We start from the raw sequence: 15,647 nt of genomic DNA, 5'->3' as shown, positions 1-15,647 counted from the left end.
TAAAGCTGCAAGTAATAGAAAACTGATTCTTAGCATGTGGTGTATTGGGTGATTTTAGTAATGAGTGGTGCTCCCAGCCCCACTTGCACGTAAAGGAGAAGGTAGAGGGAGGGATGTCACTCTGCAGGACTCTCAATCCTTTCCCTGCAGTGGTTCCTCTCTCTGCAGAAGTACGTCTGCTCAGCTCGGCTGTTGAGGTGTGCAATAAGTCAAGTCTTTGAATCGGACAGGGCAAGGGCTGTTGGGTAAAACAGCTCGGTCTGGAGGACTGTGACTGCAGGAGCAGGCCTCCCTGCAGGGCCCTTCCCATGGGGAGAGCATGGTGCTGAACTCCTGTGGAGTCTTCCCGGGAACATGGCAGGCATGGGAATGGTAGGGAGCAGGTTAATTTGCACCCCTGTGCGCTGTCTCAGGGCTGTGACTGAAGAGCCTCCACGCACAGCACAGCACAGCACAGCACAGCACAGCACAGCAGTGCTCATTAGACACACCTGCTATGCTCCTCCCAGGCTGGCTGCCCCAGAAGAGAAGTGAAACCTGAGCTGATAGCTTGACTGAAGCCAAACAGACGCACTGGTGACAGATGTGAGCTGTTGGGAGCACAGCAGTAGCAGAGATGAGCCAAACTCTGCAGGCACTTTGAGTATTCAAAGATTCCCCCTTTAAAATGAGCTGTCTGTCCATTTAAGAGCATGTCAGGAATTAAATTACAGGATGCAGACGTTATGCAGATTTTCAGGCAGGTAAGTTTGTGTGCGGAGAAGCTTCCCCTAAACAGGGTAGACTTGCGTATCTTGGGTTAAATGTTTTTGGAAGTTAGACTGGGACAAGTATATAGTGCCCAGCAGGATATAGGAGAAAGGGACACTCTTGCTTATGATGAGAGCTCATGTGAGATGGGGCAAAATTTTGCTTTGGAGCAAAGGATCATCAGACCCGCTGGTGTCCCCTATTCATTGTTGGTGTTTGGTGAAAGCTGTGTGGTCCCTACAGACTGTCACTGTCCTTGGAGAGAGAATGGAAGTACTGAGCCTGGGATGAATTCAGGCTTACTGCATGGTCTGGAGGGGAATCACTGCCCTGAATCTTGGCCAGGAGGGAGAAGATTTGACTCCCCACACAAGCAAGATGGTAGGTAGAAGCCAGAAGCTGTTGTGGGGCTGGACCCCTGATGTGATTGCTGGGAAGGCAAAGATGTGATTAACTTCAGTGTGGTGTAAAGAGCAACTCAATGTACTCTTYGTACAGCTCTCCCTATGGCTGAGCAATGCTTTGTGGTGATTTAGCCCAAGTAATGGTGGCATGGTCCATGTGGTAGCCCACCCAGTCTGCCCTCTTCTCCTCTCAGTCAGTTCCTTAGTTGGCTCTGGGTTATGTACTGAGCTCAGGGCAGACTGAGCTGCTTCCCGCTGCCTGGAAACTGTTTGTGGAAGGAGCTTACAGTGGCACTGAGCAGCTATCTCTGTTTTTGGGGTTGTCAATTTGCTCCTTCCCTCAGTATGAAAAGCAAACCCCAAAGCAAGTAAATAGGACAAGCATCACCCCTATCTCCTTTATAGACCCTACCCTCTCTCTCTCAAAAAAAAAAAAAAAAAAAAAACCCCACCCTCTTTGTCCATGGTGTTGGAAGGAGGTGGGTGCCTCAGCAGGGGCCTACTGTGGTTAATTAAAATGCTGCTCTCCAGTTGAGGCAGCTCATTAGTTCAGTCACTTGCTCTGGAATTCTAATCTTCTCAGAAATGGGAATTGTGTGGCTCCTGCAGCCTCCACAATGAGTGCTTCCTCCCGTCTCACCCCGGCCCACGCTTCACATCTGAGCACCTGCTTAGATGGTTTGTGTCCACACAGGCCGCAGGCGCCCRTAGCTGTGTGTGTGCATGCAGTCGTGCCTGTTTGTGTGCACCCGTGTGAGCTCCATTTGAATCAGCTCACTCAAGGGAAGAGTGAATTCTGGGCGATAATGTGGTGGTTYCTCTGATTTGTTTCAAAGCTAAAGTTGCAAAATCAATACAGCGGATCTGATTAGATGTCAGAACCTGTTTTTGTGTTTCTCTTTTCTTTTTCTCCCCTCATGCTCATGCATATAGTTCTATATTGTAACAAACCAGCCCAGAAATAGGCTTTGCCAACCKCACTGCAGTATTGGAAAGAGAAAGAATGAGAAGACAAAAAGAACAAGTCAGCCATCAAAAAGAAATGTTTGGACTTTTTTTTTTTTCCCCAAGCAGAAAAAAAGTTGTTCTTCTTTTATCTTATGAGCTGTAATTGTCTATCATTGTCTGTCTCTCTGACAGGCTGGATAGTCTGTTCCCTGGACTTCTCAGTCTGAACTGTAGAGCTTTGGAAGATTAATAAGTTCATGAAAGTCCTTTCAGCCTCATAGCTCTGTGGTTAGGATGAAAAAATGTWATATATTGGCTACAGCCAGAGATTGGGCTTGTCAGAACTCCTGGGAATCTAGTTACCACTTGGAGTGACAATTTTTTGTCTTTTCCTGTATCTTTAAAAGAGGAATAAAACTGAATTGACTTTTTGAGGATTTGCGAGGCATAATAAAGATAGCACTTTGAAATCTATAAGTAAAARTAGTCAAAGAAAGGCAGAATATTATTATTAATAATATCAATCTTATTGCTAATGCTGTTGTCCAGGCTTTTTTCAGAGCTAGTTTTCTCTCAAGGAAATCCCAGCAGAAAAATGAATCCTCTGCAGATGTGGGTTTAAAATCAGAGCTGGCTCACCCTGTGCAGATGAGATCAATGTATGGCTGTAAAACACACTGTGGACTTGAAAATGTGCAGTCCTCTGTAGATTCTGGAGCACAGAGTATCATTTTAACAAATATGTATGAAAGAAGGAAAAAGAGAAAGCATGCACGTATGTGAATCAGTGAAAATGATGCTACCTAGATGCAAATCTAAAAAAGGATATTGCAACTAATTGCAAAAAATATTTCAGCTGCGTGTGCTAAAAGCCTGCCCAAAATAGCATTTCCATGACTTAAGAGATAATAGAAGTGACTCTAAGCTCTACCCTTTGTAAGAATCAGCCTTTGAGACAATTGTTTTATCATGGTGATGTGACATTTGCTTTGTTAGAGGCTCTTGTAGCGGTGTGGTGTAAATAACAACCCAAGTATGTTATCCTGCTTGGATGATATTGTGTCAGCCCTGATGCTTCGTCAAGCCTGAACACCATGTCGTAAGCTACTGGACGGCTCTGTTACAGTCCAGCTCTACCTTTCCCCCTCATCACGCCCCATCCTTGATTCATCTACTCCAGTATTTCCTTACTGATCTGGTTATCCTTTCTCATACCACTCACTACTTGCTTGCTGTTTCAGGTCAAGAAGTCCGAGGCTTGTCTGAGTCCTTTCTCAGATAACCAGGCATAAAGCTGGGTCATTTTACCCTAAACCACAGCTCTCCTCACTACGCTGCCTGTGGGTTGGTGACATTATGGGGCTTCAGTCATGACCAGTAGTGGAAGCCTCCATTTCCTGTAGATCTCTCCACTTTTTTTTTTTCTACTACCTCAGGGACTTGCAGCTCATCCAGGCATCCTGCTGCTGTGCTTCTCTGAAGGAAATGTTTAACTTCATTTATTTTTCCAGCAGTGGACCTGGCCTCAGTGTAGGGGGCAGGAGGAGGCTGGGCGGCTTACCTCTTGTCAGAGAATGGAGGACTGCCCTCACTCCCATGGCATCGTATCCGAGGACATAGAGTGCTGTGCACATAAGGGGATGTGATGAGGACGGGACTTTTGGTGGAGGTGTGACTRCCACCTCATCTTGTCTTTCACTTTAATGGACCTTGCAGTGGCAGGTTTTCCCCTGCAGAATTGTGGAGGACAGCCAGGCTGAGAAGAGTGACTTGGAAGGAAGGGGTAAAACTTCCCATCCTTCCMACCCCTTCCCACAATTCAACGTATTGTGGCATCTTATGCTCATTGACTGGCTCTGTGGGCAGGAGCCGGGCCAGGCGAGACTGGAGCAGCTTACTGTGCTGTGCAGTAGTGCCTTGGCCCCTTTTCTCCCCTCAGCAGGGAAAGAGAGAGACTGGAYTGGACATGGAGATGTTGATGAAATGATTATTGCTCTCTAGGGCCTTGAAAAGGAATTCAACAATCTACTGGCTGTGGCAAACTCCACTGTTTAATTGCCGTGCTTACCAGGGAATTGTAGCATTGAGTGGCCATAGTTCACTGATTGTGGCTGCAGAAGAGAGTCTGCTGACGCACAGCCATGAAYCCTCCTTCTGCTCCTGTCTGCTTTTACCTCGTGCATTCTCTGCCAGTGGGAAATGCTCACTCGTATCCAAAGGATTGGAGGCCGCCCTCTCTGTGTCTACTTGTCCCACTCAGATGAGGCTTTCTGTTATTTGAAGTCAAAATTCCTCCCTAATGAGGAGTAGGAATGTACTTGCATTGCAGACAAGGGCATCATACCTTTGGAGACTATTCATTACCTGAAGAAGTTGTCCCTCTTGGCTAGATGCCAAAGCCCCATCTTTAAGGAAAAGGGATAATCTTATGGGAGAGCAGTCCTATCTGCTCTCTTGGGAGAGATGCAACTAGTTCACCAAGTTCTGATCATTGAAATAACCAGACCTTTACAGATGCCATTCTTGTCCTTGGCAGAAGTCTTGGCATATCTAAATGCCCAGAGGAAGAAGAAAGAGGGAACATTTACAGAGTGTTGACTTTGTTTTTGACAGTCCAGACTAAAAGCTGATCCTGTTTCTTATTTTTGGGTCATGCTGCAAGTAAGATCTTAGCAGCAGAAAAAAAGAAAAGAAAAAAAAAGGGGGGGGGGGAAGAAAGAAAGTGGATCTGCATCGATCTAAATGCTTCTTTCCTTGGAATAACCTGGTCTGTAGTTTGACAGTCCTCAAGCAATCTGGGATTGATCCCCAAAGGGTTAAGTTTATTGCTTAGAGTTTTGCCATATGAAGCAGCAGGTGGTTATTGTATTTTATCCTCAAAGTATATTGAATATTTGGTGCAAGTAGGAGAGTAGATTGACATTCCCTTCACAGAGACAGTTACTGTAATTAATAGGATTTCAGGAGACATTGCGTAGTCCTAGACATAGGCATCACCCTAGGACCAGTGACCAGCAGGTTTGGCTCTACCCCCACCTGGGAGGCAGCCAGAATACTCTCTGACAGGAGATCTGTTGTCCTCGTCACTTAAAGAAATGTTCCAGTGTGCACGGATATGTTTTCCTATCCAAGCTCACAGGCTGGTAAATGTTATTCCTGGTCACACACCATTGACTCATTCTTCTTTAAAATCCTGCTGAACCCTTTGGCAGTGCTGTACATCAGACAGTGATAGTCAGCATCAATTTTCCCTGTTATCTATGTAGCAAACAAGAGTGCGGCAGGGGGAGGAGTGATACTGTAAATAAGTAAGAAGCATCACTGGATCTACACAACTGGAAATAGAATTGCATTAAACTCTGTTTCGATCAGCTGTTGAAGTCATCGCTCAGTGTCAGTGCTCTTTGCTGGTGCCCTGCCCCCTCTGAAATGTAAGCTTGGATATTAACTGCTCCATTAAAAGCACTCTTGAGACAAGCTCTTGGCATGGAGATAGTTTTTCAGCGTGAGTAGAAAAGGGCTTTTGGCTCCTGGGATCTCCCTGCAGCTCTTATTGCTGCTTATGTGAAGGTCTAGGAGAAATGAGTGTGTGTGTGGCCAGAGCTAGCTGACCCATATCTGTGGCTGAGCTGGTTTCTTCCGCTTGCTAGATTTGACCATGTGAGCTGGAGTATGGAGCCATCTGCTAAGAATTTTAAACTTGGCTGGTTTAATTTGTGAGTGTATTTATTAATAGTGGCTGCTTTAACTTTTTTTCGATTATTTTTGTCAGCAAGCCCATCCTGATGCCCTATTCCAAGCTGATGAGAGCAATTCAGAGGGTAACTTAAGGCAACTTCTCTACCCTTGCAGTGGCTGGAGCTTTCCTGCCTTTCCATTCATGCTCTAATATCTCTGCTCAAYGTTCTACAGGTCATCCAGTTTCCAGGAATGAAACCCAAGGCTTCCATACCATCCAGAGCTTTGGGATCCTCTGGCTAAGTTTAAAACATCAAAGTCTTAAGAATCAGCTGAGTTTCTGGGAGAGTATGTCTGTATTCAAAGCCGGGTGAAAACCGCACTTTCTTCAAGTTCAGTTTTTGCAAACCAGGAAACTTGTTAGTGGAAAAAAAATATAGTCCTTTCCATGACCTTGAACCGTCAAACTGAATAGACAGAGCCTGACCTTGCCATCTGGTCCCACTTTGATGAACATTCGCCCTGTTTATTCCCTAATTTATTGTACAGACGTTTCTGTGATCATGCTGAAAGTATCTTTCTAAGTGTTTCTAGCAATACACAAAAAAGCCCTCTTTAAGAGCACAGTTTTCCTCCTGTTTGTCAACATACTTTCATCTAAATAGTAACGTGTCTAGGATTATGTTACTTAGAGTTTGTGTTTGTGCATATAGCCCTGTCCTCAGCTGTGCAGCTTTAGGATTACTCATGCCATTTCCTGCGCCTGGGTGCTAATGGCTAATTAGAGTTGTCAGTCTAAGGACAGGCTGAAGGAGTAATCAGGTTTGCCCTGTCATGGCTGTAAATCCAAATGGCCAGAGTTCAGAGCACAGTAATGACCACAAAGGCTCAGTGGCCTTGGATTTGTTTTTACAATTACCTTCTGTTGGTCCTGGGGTTTGGCTGACCGAGACTGTGACAGTGCTTACATCACTATTTTAGATTGACTCTTAAGATGAGGTTGTACCAAATGCAGCTGAAATGARAATGGCTCCTGTTTGTCTAGGACCTTTTGGCCCTACTCTCTTGCCAGCCTCATGGCATAGAGGGGCAGTTAGCCTGATGCTTTAAGGAGCTTTAGTCCTTTGCTCAGTGGAAGCATCTCTTTGTGTGACCATATTTGCAGTCTTTATGCTTGCAGTCAAAGCCCCAGGATTCCCAGTGCTGCTTTTTGTAGCATTTGGTGAGTACAGCTTTGGAGGAAAAAGTCTTACCTAGTGTAAAGCAGTTGGATGAATTTTGACTGGCCTGCATTTTTCTCTTTCCCCACTGAGCCCTGGTCTCTTCTCTCTGCTTGCTACTGCACTGGCAAGGTTCCCACATACTGGTGCTCACCGTGATGTTCTTGGGAAGTCTTCCTTGTGCCCTGAGAGCTTTTCCAGTTTACCTCTTTGATGAAAATTGATCTGACAGAGCACGTCTGTGTGCTGTGGCAGCCAGGAGATATATGAGACTTGAGACAAAAAACGAAAAGCCCAGATGGCAGGGAGAATTCACTGGAGCAATGAAGATTGGGGAGCAGATCTGGCAAAGCTGGCATGTTAGTGTGTGGCACTGCACGTGTTGGACACAAAGTACTGGGAGGCTGAGCACTGCCTCTCCTTACTGAGCGCTGGAGAGATGACTGTGAGAGGAGAGGGGGACACCCAGACATGTGCCTCAGGAAGGTGGTAATGGGGAACCCTGTTTAGAGACAGGGCTTGGTTCTACTACATCTGATAGCAGCCTGCCTGAGCTGCCCTTCAGTCTTTGTGTGGCTCATTGCTCATCTATAAATGTCTCTGTGGTTGTAAAGACTGGTGGAGTGAAAATTTGCATGAGAGTACCTAGCCTAGAGAGATTAATTTATTTCCAGAGGAGAACTGTTTTAAATCTGTTAATCCATTTCTTTGTTACTGTTAGAAGAAACAAATACATTTTCAGTAAGGTGCCTGTATTCTGTTTTTTGGCCAGACTCTCCAGGAAGAGCAACTTAATATTATGAAGAGATAAAGAGATGTCTAAGCRTTACATCTTCACAGGAAAGGAGAGGCAAGAGCTCTGTAGACACAGTGGATGGCAGATGGTGTTGGTCATCYTCTCTCTTTGGACAATTAGGCAGCCTCTGTGGCCCTCTCAGGGCTGAACACCACATCTAGTGCTGTTCTAATTGAAACACTCATTTTAAGATCTTCATGCCCTGTCAGCTATTTTCCCCATATGACCTAGCTCTATACATCAACTTGTCAGGATAAAACAACTCTAGAATCCTCTCAAAAACTGTATTGGGCCTTCTCCAAAGATATGAGTGTCCAGGTTTGGTCCAAATGTGTACCCATCCTTAAGCCGCAGGAGTGTCCTGTGGCCCGAGTACTGTCAGTCCTGCCTCRTACTTCCCTAGTGGCTATTCTGAAGAAACACAGCTTTTCAAGGCCTATGGCTATTGTCTGAGTTTAGGCTATCGGTGAAACCACCTGCAGCAAAGATTTGGAAACTGTAATACAGCTAAATCTGGTGGCATCATCTACATCAAAGCATGGTGGTACCACACTACATTGAAGCAAGCTGGCTGGATGGAGAGGTTGTACTGATTCTGCTTCTATTTGCATGGAGGTCTAGCTCAGGTTCCTCTCTGAACAGTGGCACAAGTACTTCTGCCAGGCATTTACCCCCAGCCACCTGATCAGCAGTAGTTTGTTTTGTACAGTAGCAGTTCCCAAGCTTTCTCTCTTAAGCTACCCAACACTTGTAGATACCCAGGCCTATAAATCTGATTCAGGATGTGGGAATTGCGCCAAAGCAGAGAAAAAGCCACGTGTCCTGAAGTGTGGGGATATGCTCTGTGCTAGGTGGTGGATAGACCCGGGATCCAAGTTTACAGGGAATGTGGTAGGGAGAGGAGATGGTAGCTGCTGGTATAGGTTGGGTGAGATAGGTATATTTRAAAGAGAAAAGCCTTGAGTTTGGGGTCCTAGATTGGAGATATGGGGAGCTGGGAGAATGGCAGAGTTTGTATATATGGTCTAGCAAAACAGAGCTGCTGCTGACACCTGAGTAAAGCAGATTTGAGAAGGCCTGTGCTATGCTGACAGCTGAGATGTACCGCAGGCATCAGGAGTTAGAGAGTGAGGGAGGTGGTGAATAAAGGGAGTTAGAAGGCTGCTCTCAGCTCTTGTAATTTAGGGATTTTAGGATTGGGATAGTAGGACAGAGGGAATGCTCTGTCTCTACGAAATGCTCTCTTTTGAGGACTGGAAAAAGCAGCATACTGAGTACGCAGTTGAGGGGAGAGAGATGCCATAGTCCATGACTCACTGGAGGACCCGGGAGGAAACAGAATGGAGGGGAAAAAAAGGTCATTTTCTCATAATAACTCTCAATCTCTGCAGAAGAGCCTCAGGCACAGAGAGGTGGGAACAGCTTTCTGCACTTGTAGGGGAGCACAGGACAGCAGTCCTCACTCAGGGCATGTGCTGGGGGAGCTGAGGCTCTGTCTCTCTCTGAGCTTTTACCCTGATAGAAGCTATGTGGAGCTGTGACGTTATCCCCGTGGCTTTCCTTTTCAGGCCATGAACTGTGGCATACAGCACCTAGGAGAGCATGCAGGAACAGAGCTTCCTTGCTGTCTTCCACCTCCTCSCTGCCGCTCAGCACAGGAGTAGAGCATTTCCTTCAGCCCTGCTGGAGGTCTCCTGCGGTTGCTCAGAGGCAATGCGCAGAATAGCAATGCCATTCCTGAGGAGGGRGATTATGAAGGGAAAGACTCCCCTGAGACATTCCCAGTGTGAAGCCCTCAGAAGCCCTAATAGGAAGGGGAGCATCCTAAGGGGATTTCTAAAATTTAATTAGCTGTGACCATCCTGACCCAGAGCTCTGAAACAGCACCAATTACTTTCAGTCCTGTAGGGAAATCTTTTGCATGTGAATTAAATTCCAGTGGTCCTCAGGCTTCTTCAGGAACCTATCAGGTCTTCCTGCTGACAGCTCTTTGCTGGGACCCTGTACTGGAAGGCTGAGAGCTCAGTTTTTAGGAGAGTATAGGGGCTTTGGGGAACCTTTTGTAAGAGGATGCTGTTCAGTTACTGGTTTCTGCTTTTCCAGTTGGRCAATCTCTGAGAAAGAAATTGCTTTTCCTTCAGAGACAGGAAACAATGTTTTCTACACACATACARATTGCATTTCCAGCACATCTCTCACCCTATTTCACTTTGTGTGGCCTCTGCAGGTTTAGCTCAGTTGGTTAGAGTATGGTGCTGTTAATGCCAAGGTCACAGGTTCAATCCACATATGGGCTACGCCAAGGGCTGGACTAGATGATCTCCAGAGGTCCATTCCGACCTTACCATTCTATGATTCCTATGATCTCTATGATTTAATTTCCATTTCTTTYGTGTCTCTATTACAAACACAAACAAACCTGTGTGTACATGTATCTCAGCTTTTGCTTCTGATTGGGATTTTATTGGTCTCCAGGACTGAGGAAAAATACAAACAGCTTTCTTTCATGCACCTGCTGAGAAACCTACAAAACCTTCATTGGTCCCAGGAATTGATAGACATGGCTAAATTTCCTATTTGCATGCAAACCTGTTGCATTTTTTTATGATTTTGGAGTCAGTTTCTAGGATCATGTGGGATTGCAGGAAACTATGGAAATTTTTCGTTAGTGTTGACTGGGAGGAAGCTGACTTCTGAGCCTGTTTTCTTGTTTGTCAAGCTGCTAGGGGAAGAATTGGGTGTAGAAGAAAGTGAAAATTGTTCCATGCTTGTAGGAAAGAAGCATCTGGGATAATTCCCTGCTGGCTAAAGAAAGAATGGCAATTGAAGGCCATTCTAGGCAGCTCTTTATAGRCTCTTGATCTGTTGTGATCTGCTCTCACATCTGATGAAATGAGTGCTGTAAATCTCATTGCAAATGTGCTGCCACTTTGAGCCCAACTTAGCCAAGCATTTGATGGAAGGAATTGGTGGCAGTGCCAAAAGTAACAGGGATTCCAGRCAACAGCCGAGGCTGAAGTCAAGAGAACAATAAATAGAAGGGACATTTGCACTGAGCAGAAAGTTTCCTTACTGAGTGCTGATTGCAAAGAGATATTTTATTGGCCTAATCATTAGCTAGAATGCAGTAGCTAATAACAATTTAATGCAGTATAGATGGACTTAACAGTGTCAACCTTGCTGGGATTTTCTTAGCACTTCATAGCATATGWGTAATAGAAGCCTTTCAGCTAATATCTTGTTATACTGTAAAATGGGGGATTGAAGCTTTAGGGTACGAGAGGAAGGGAGCTGCACTCCATGTAGGGTGATTTGCTGGAAAGGGTGTAAAAGGTCTGAAGAGATGAGAAGATGGTGGCAGTTTCTTTCTTCTTCCCCCTCATCCCGCTTGGGCTGCCTGTAATGAGGCACACTAGATACTTGCCTTGCAGCTGTTAGCATGTGCRAAAGTCCAAGTTTATGTGTAGAAATGGGCAAATTTTCATTTTGATCACTTTCCAGGAACCAGCTTGCACATGTAAATGAAAAGATGCAAGTAAGCCTACCTACAAGTTTTGAAGGGAGGAGGAAAGACAGGATTTTTTGGAAATCCATTTGGAGAAGCTTATGGGTTCCAAAGCTCCATCAAAAAATGCTCCTGTGGCTCAAGAGTGAGGTGGAAGTCTAGCTTCCTGATCATTGTGAAAAAGCAAAAGCTCTTTGACTCTTTGTAACCATTTTGTGCCATATGTCTAGATAGGAGAGTTATTTATATGCCAAGAATAATCTATCTCACTAATAAAGCTGAGGAACAAGGTAAATTTATCTTTGTGGAGCTACTTTTGGGTTATTTGTGCATTTTGCGGCAGCATCCACTCATTGAGTGAGGTGACAGAGAATTCACTACATTGCTCAATAAGCTGTTCCAGTGGTGTTCCACAGTGTTTTGTTTTGTTTTTTTTTCCCCTCTCATGGTTTAATTGTCATGACTTAATCTAACTCTGTCTCATTTCAATTTCCAGCTACAAGCTCTGCTTATACTTTTGTCTTTTCACATAAAGAGTTATTTGTTGTCAGCAGTCTCTTCCTTATGTAGCCTGAAATACCAGGAACAAGTAATCTCATAGCCTTTTGTTAGTGTGCASTCTAGATGGAGCCTCTATAGCCATTCACTGCAAGGCATGTTTTCCAGGGTTTGAATCATTTTTACAGCCCTCTTCTGAGTTTTTTCAACATCGTTCTGGCATTGTGGCCACCTGTATTGAACAGATTTTAAAAAATGGTTTCACTGATGCTGTATACAGAGGTAGACACTTATTATGAGAAGTGTGTTAATTATCCTTTATTTAATCATCAAGGATTTGGACATCTTTGGACTAAAGAATTAAGTTGAAAGCTGATGTTCACTTAGTTTTTTTTTCACTCAGGTTCTTCTAGGAATCATTATCTCTTTTCTGACAGCTATGATGCAATCTTTCTTCACTGTTTTTCCTTCCATATCCTTGAATTATCTGAGGCAAATTGAATGCTGACACCATAAGCCCATTCAGTCGAGCAAACTAGATTGTCCTGTGTGATGTACCTATCCAGATTGTTATTTACTGCTGCATATTTTGTGTGTCCTCTACAAATATTAATATTTTACCCTGTCATAGGCACTTAAGGATAGTGGTTCTCAGTTACTGAATGTTAAAAAACTTTCTTTGTGCAGGAAGGAAGGAGSTAAAGCACTAGCCACATCCCAGAGACATGCCAAAGTCTGTGCCCAGCCAACCCAACTACAAATGGGTAAAGTCATAGAGGCAACAAAGGCAGTAATGAGTGATGCTGGCTRCATGGCCTAAACTGTCGACTATCAAATTAGCATACCTTAGCTATGCCAGCTTGCTGGCTGGATCTTTGACCTTAATGAAGATGTCAAATTGTATTAAGAGGTTCATATGGGATCTCACTAGAGAGGTCTTCCTAGGGAAGGTCTTCCTTCTCACTAATAAGATCTCAGTAGCATATGCACCCATTTAAAATTTCTTTTTGAACTCCTGAAGTTAATGCCTTTTTAATTTGTTCAACTTGGTCTCCACTTGAATAGTATTACATCTTCAATTAGTCTGTCATGTGGAACCAAGCCAGGATCTTTCAAATGCCTGAGATATTCTAACAAGATAGTTACTTTTCTGTTGCCTTCTCAAAGGCAGTTTTTTTTCCAAGGACCCATAAAACTATATTAATCACCATTCATTTTTTTATTTTGTAAAATTGCATCTCATATCCATCCTCCATCAGATCTTTCTCTGAAATCAGTGAGGAATAGAAAGGTTTCTTGTTATTTGGCCTGTGGTCTCCTCTGCTTACGTTGACCCCATTTGKTCATATTTGTACTCCCATAGGAGACAAAAGTATGGAAGATACTGAATAATTGCATCTCCTTTTATAGTTGCAGAGTGCTATCGCATCCCTCCCCTCAACTGCCTAATTAGTTGAAGCTTTCCTAATCTTTTTCTACTTCTTACATCATTTTTGAGATTTTTCTGTGTTGTTAATCTGTCACTCTACCATTCTTGCAATGACAGGTTCAGCTCAGTGTACACCATTCCAGCTGGAGTCTCACAAGCAGACTGTAGGTACGCCTGTCTTCCCTTCTGCTCTGACTTTAGTCACAGATTTAACTCTGGAATTAGCCACAGATATTCCCAGATTTGAGTCCATGTGTGTCCTTTCCAGGGTTGTAGAAAGATTTGTATCCCTGCCTATGCCAACCACCACGGGATAGCTCAGCAAACATTGCTAAAATGTGTTCTAAGAGTTCCTCTTTACTTAGGGTATTTCTTRTTATAGAAGGTGTTCTCGTCTATCACAGAGAGGCTGGAAGAAGCAGGATGACACATTAATGTCTGCTACAGCAACGCAACAGGCCAAAAATTGCTATCGACTGGCTCAGGCCTGCATCCAGTTTCAGAGCTTGATGCAATGGATGAGATTGGTGGAGGTAATGGCCTTATGTTTTGTGTCCCAGAAGAGTCAGAAGTGATGGAAACTTTATAGAATTTGTTCCAGGCATCTATCTGTTGGACCAAAATCCATTCTGACTTGAGGGCATCAAGAGAAGAAAGGAAACATATACTGCTCCCAGTTGTCCAGCAGATTGGCTTTGCTGTAAGCTAAGTCTTCTTTGTTCAACATGAAAAAGTAGCTGTGTGAGATAGACATGTACTCACATTGAGTGGACAAATGGTTCCTTTGATGCTGGCCTAGTTTGAGTTCAGCCATGGAAGCAGCCTGGAAAATCAAATGTCGGAGCAGATTTATCCAGTGAGCAGGTTTGTTAATAAATTTCTCTCTCCTGGTCCAAGTCCAGAGGAGATGGGACGGAGCTGATGGCCAGATGGAGAGGTTGAAGGAGCAAGCTGCTGTCATTGAGTGTCTGCCAGTTCTGTTGTTGGCCTCTTTCCTGTGCCCTCTGCTGCAGAGGAGATGCAGAACCCTGGAGAGGAATTTCTGTGAGCTCACAACACCTACAGTTGACAGAAGTGACAGTGCTCTTCCTAAGGTAGTGAAAGGTGAGAGCTGCAGGGCTGTGCATGTGCTCCAGGAGTGAGCTTGACATAGTGCACAGTGGAAAACAGAGTGTTTGAGCARCAACAGAACAGCAACACACTGGGTTTTCAGTGGAGGAGAGAATCCTCTCACCAATGACACTGACTCCTGCTGAGGGTTGGGAGGATGGAGACCGTTGGTCTGACCTGGGAGCTGGCAGGCAGCTCCCATGGGTACTGCTTCAGATCTTGCCAGTGCCTTTTGACACTGTTTGAGAGAGAGGCTTGTTTGTATGGGAAGCTTCCCCTCTTCCTATCATGTAGACAAGTAAAGAACCTTTGTATTAACTTGTTGCACCTAGCTTTGCGTTTTCTGTGCAATAGATTCTAACAGTGCAAATCGTGTAACCCATATATATATATAACATAGCTTGGTGTATCTTGCTGTTAAAGGCATGAGGGTAAAGATGAGTATATCAGTCTGAGTATGTGAAAGCTATGAGGCTTAATTACTGGAASAGTTGAGAAATTCTCCTAAAATGTAAGAATAAATGCCTTACAACTTATTTGTCTTAATCTGTTTATGACTGGGGCCTCGTTGGAGCCCAGAATCTTTCACCATCCTGAAATTGGTGTTATCTCAACTTAGCTTCAGAAAATCGTCTCCATGAAGATCTAGATGATCAGTAGTTTTGGGAATGACGTATAGGAAAATGATTCTCCTTTGATTTGATGCAATTGTACCCAGCTGTCCACTGAAGATACACTTATGGAAAGTATGATGCTTGCTGATATGACAGGTAAAGCAAGTTTTCCCATAATAATTAACCAACTGAGGAGCAGTTGCATGCAGGGTGTTGAATTTACACAGTTAAATTCACACAGACAACGATGTGAAGGATGGAGAGAGAGGACAGATGGAAGAGATGGTGGCTATTTGGCAGGTGGCGTTTTGGAGGAGGTCACCCTTCTGAAAGACCTCAGCTTTTTTGTCTGTTAGACTGACCACCTGACTGTAACTCCAGTTTTCCATCCTTGGCCCTTGATTGATTTGATCTATCTTGAGTCATCTGAAGATGATGAGGACAGTGATGAAAAAGTAACCATCCAGAAAGAGAGAGTAAAAATGCTTACAGTTATGTATGTTCCTGGCTTTCCATTTTCTATGCTGTATCTACTGATTCTGTGTGTTTAAATTATGTACATTTCTTAAGTTCCTGCATGCAGCAGCTCCCTTGTTACATTAGTTCTTATGGAAAAATTGCTTTGATATCTGTTGACCTCAGCTACGAGACTGAATGTCTGACATAAATCTTTCAGTGTGAGCATTTTTTCAGCC

At 44.1% G+C, this 15,647-nt stretch overlaps 1 protein-coding gene across 1 annotated transcript in view; it reads left to right on the top strand.

Annotated features, from left to right (window-relative positions):
- MDGA1 (MAM domain containing glycosylphosphatidylinositol anchor 1) overlaps positions 1-15,647 on the top strand; it is a 141,989-nt gene that overhangs the window by 63,828 nt on the left and 62,514 nt on the right. The gene's annotated exons all lie outside the window — the stretch shown is intronic.

This window comes from Rhea americana, unplaced genomic scaffold, assembly GCF_003343005.1.
Source record: "Rhea americana isolate MKP2758 unplaced genomic scaffold, rheAme1 scaffold_119, whole genome shotgun sequence".
Classification (NCBI taxonomy): Eukaryota; Metazoa; Chordata; class Aves; order Rheiformes; family Rheidae; genus Rhea; species Rhea americana.
The sequence above is the reverse complement of the archived record's forward strand: the minus strand, read 5'-3'. Positions and strand labels throughout refer to the sequence as shown.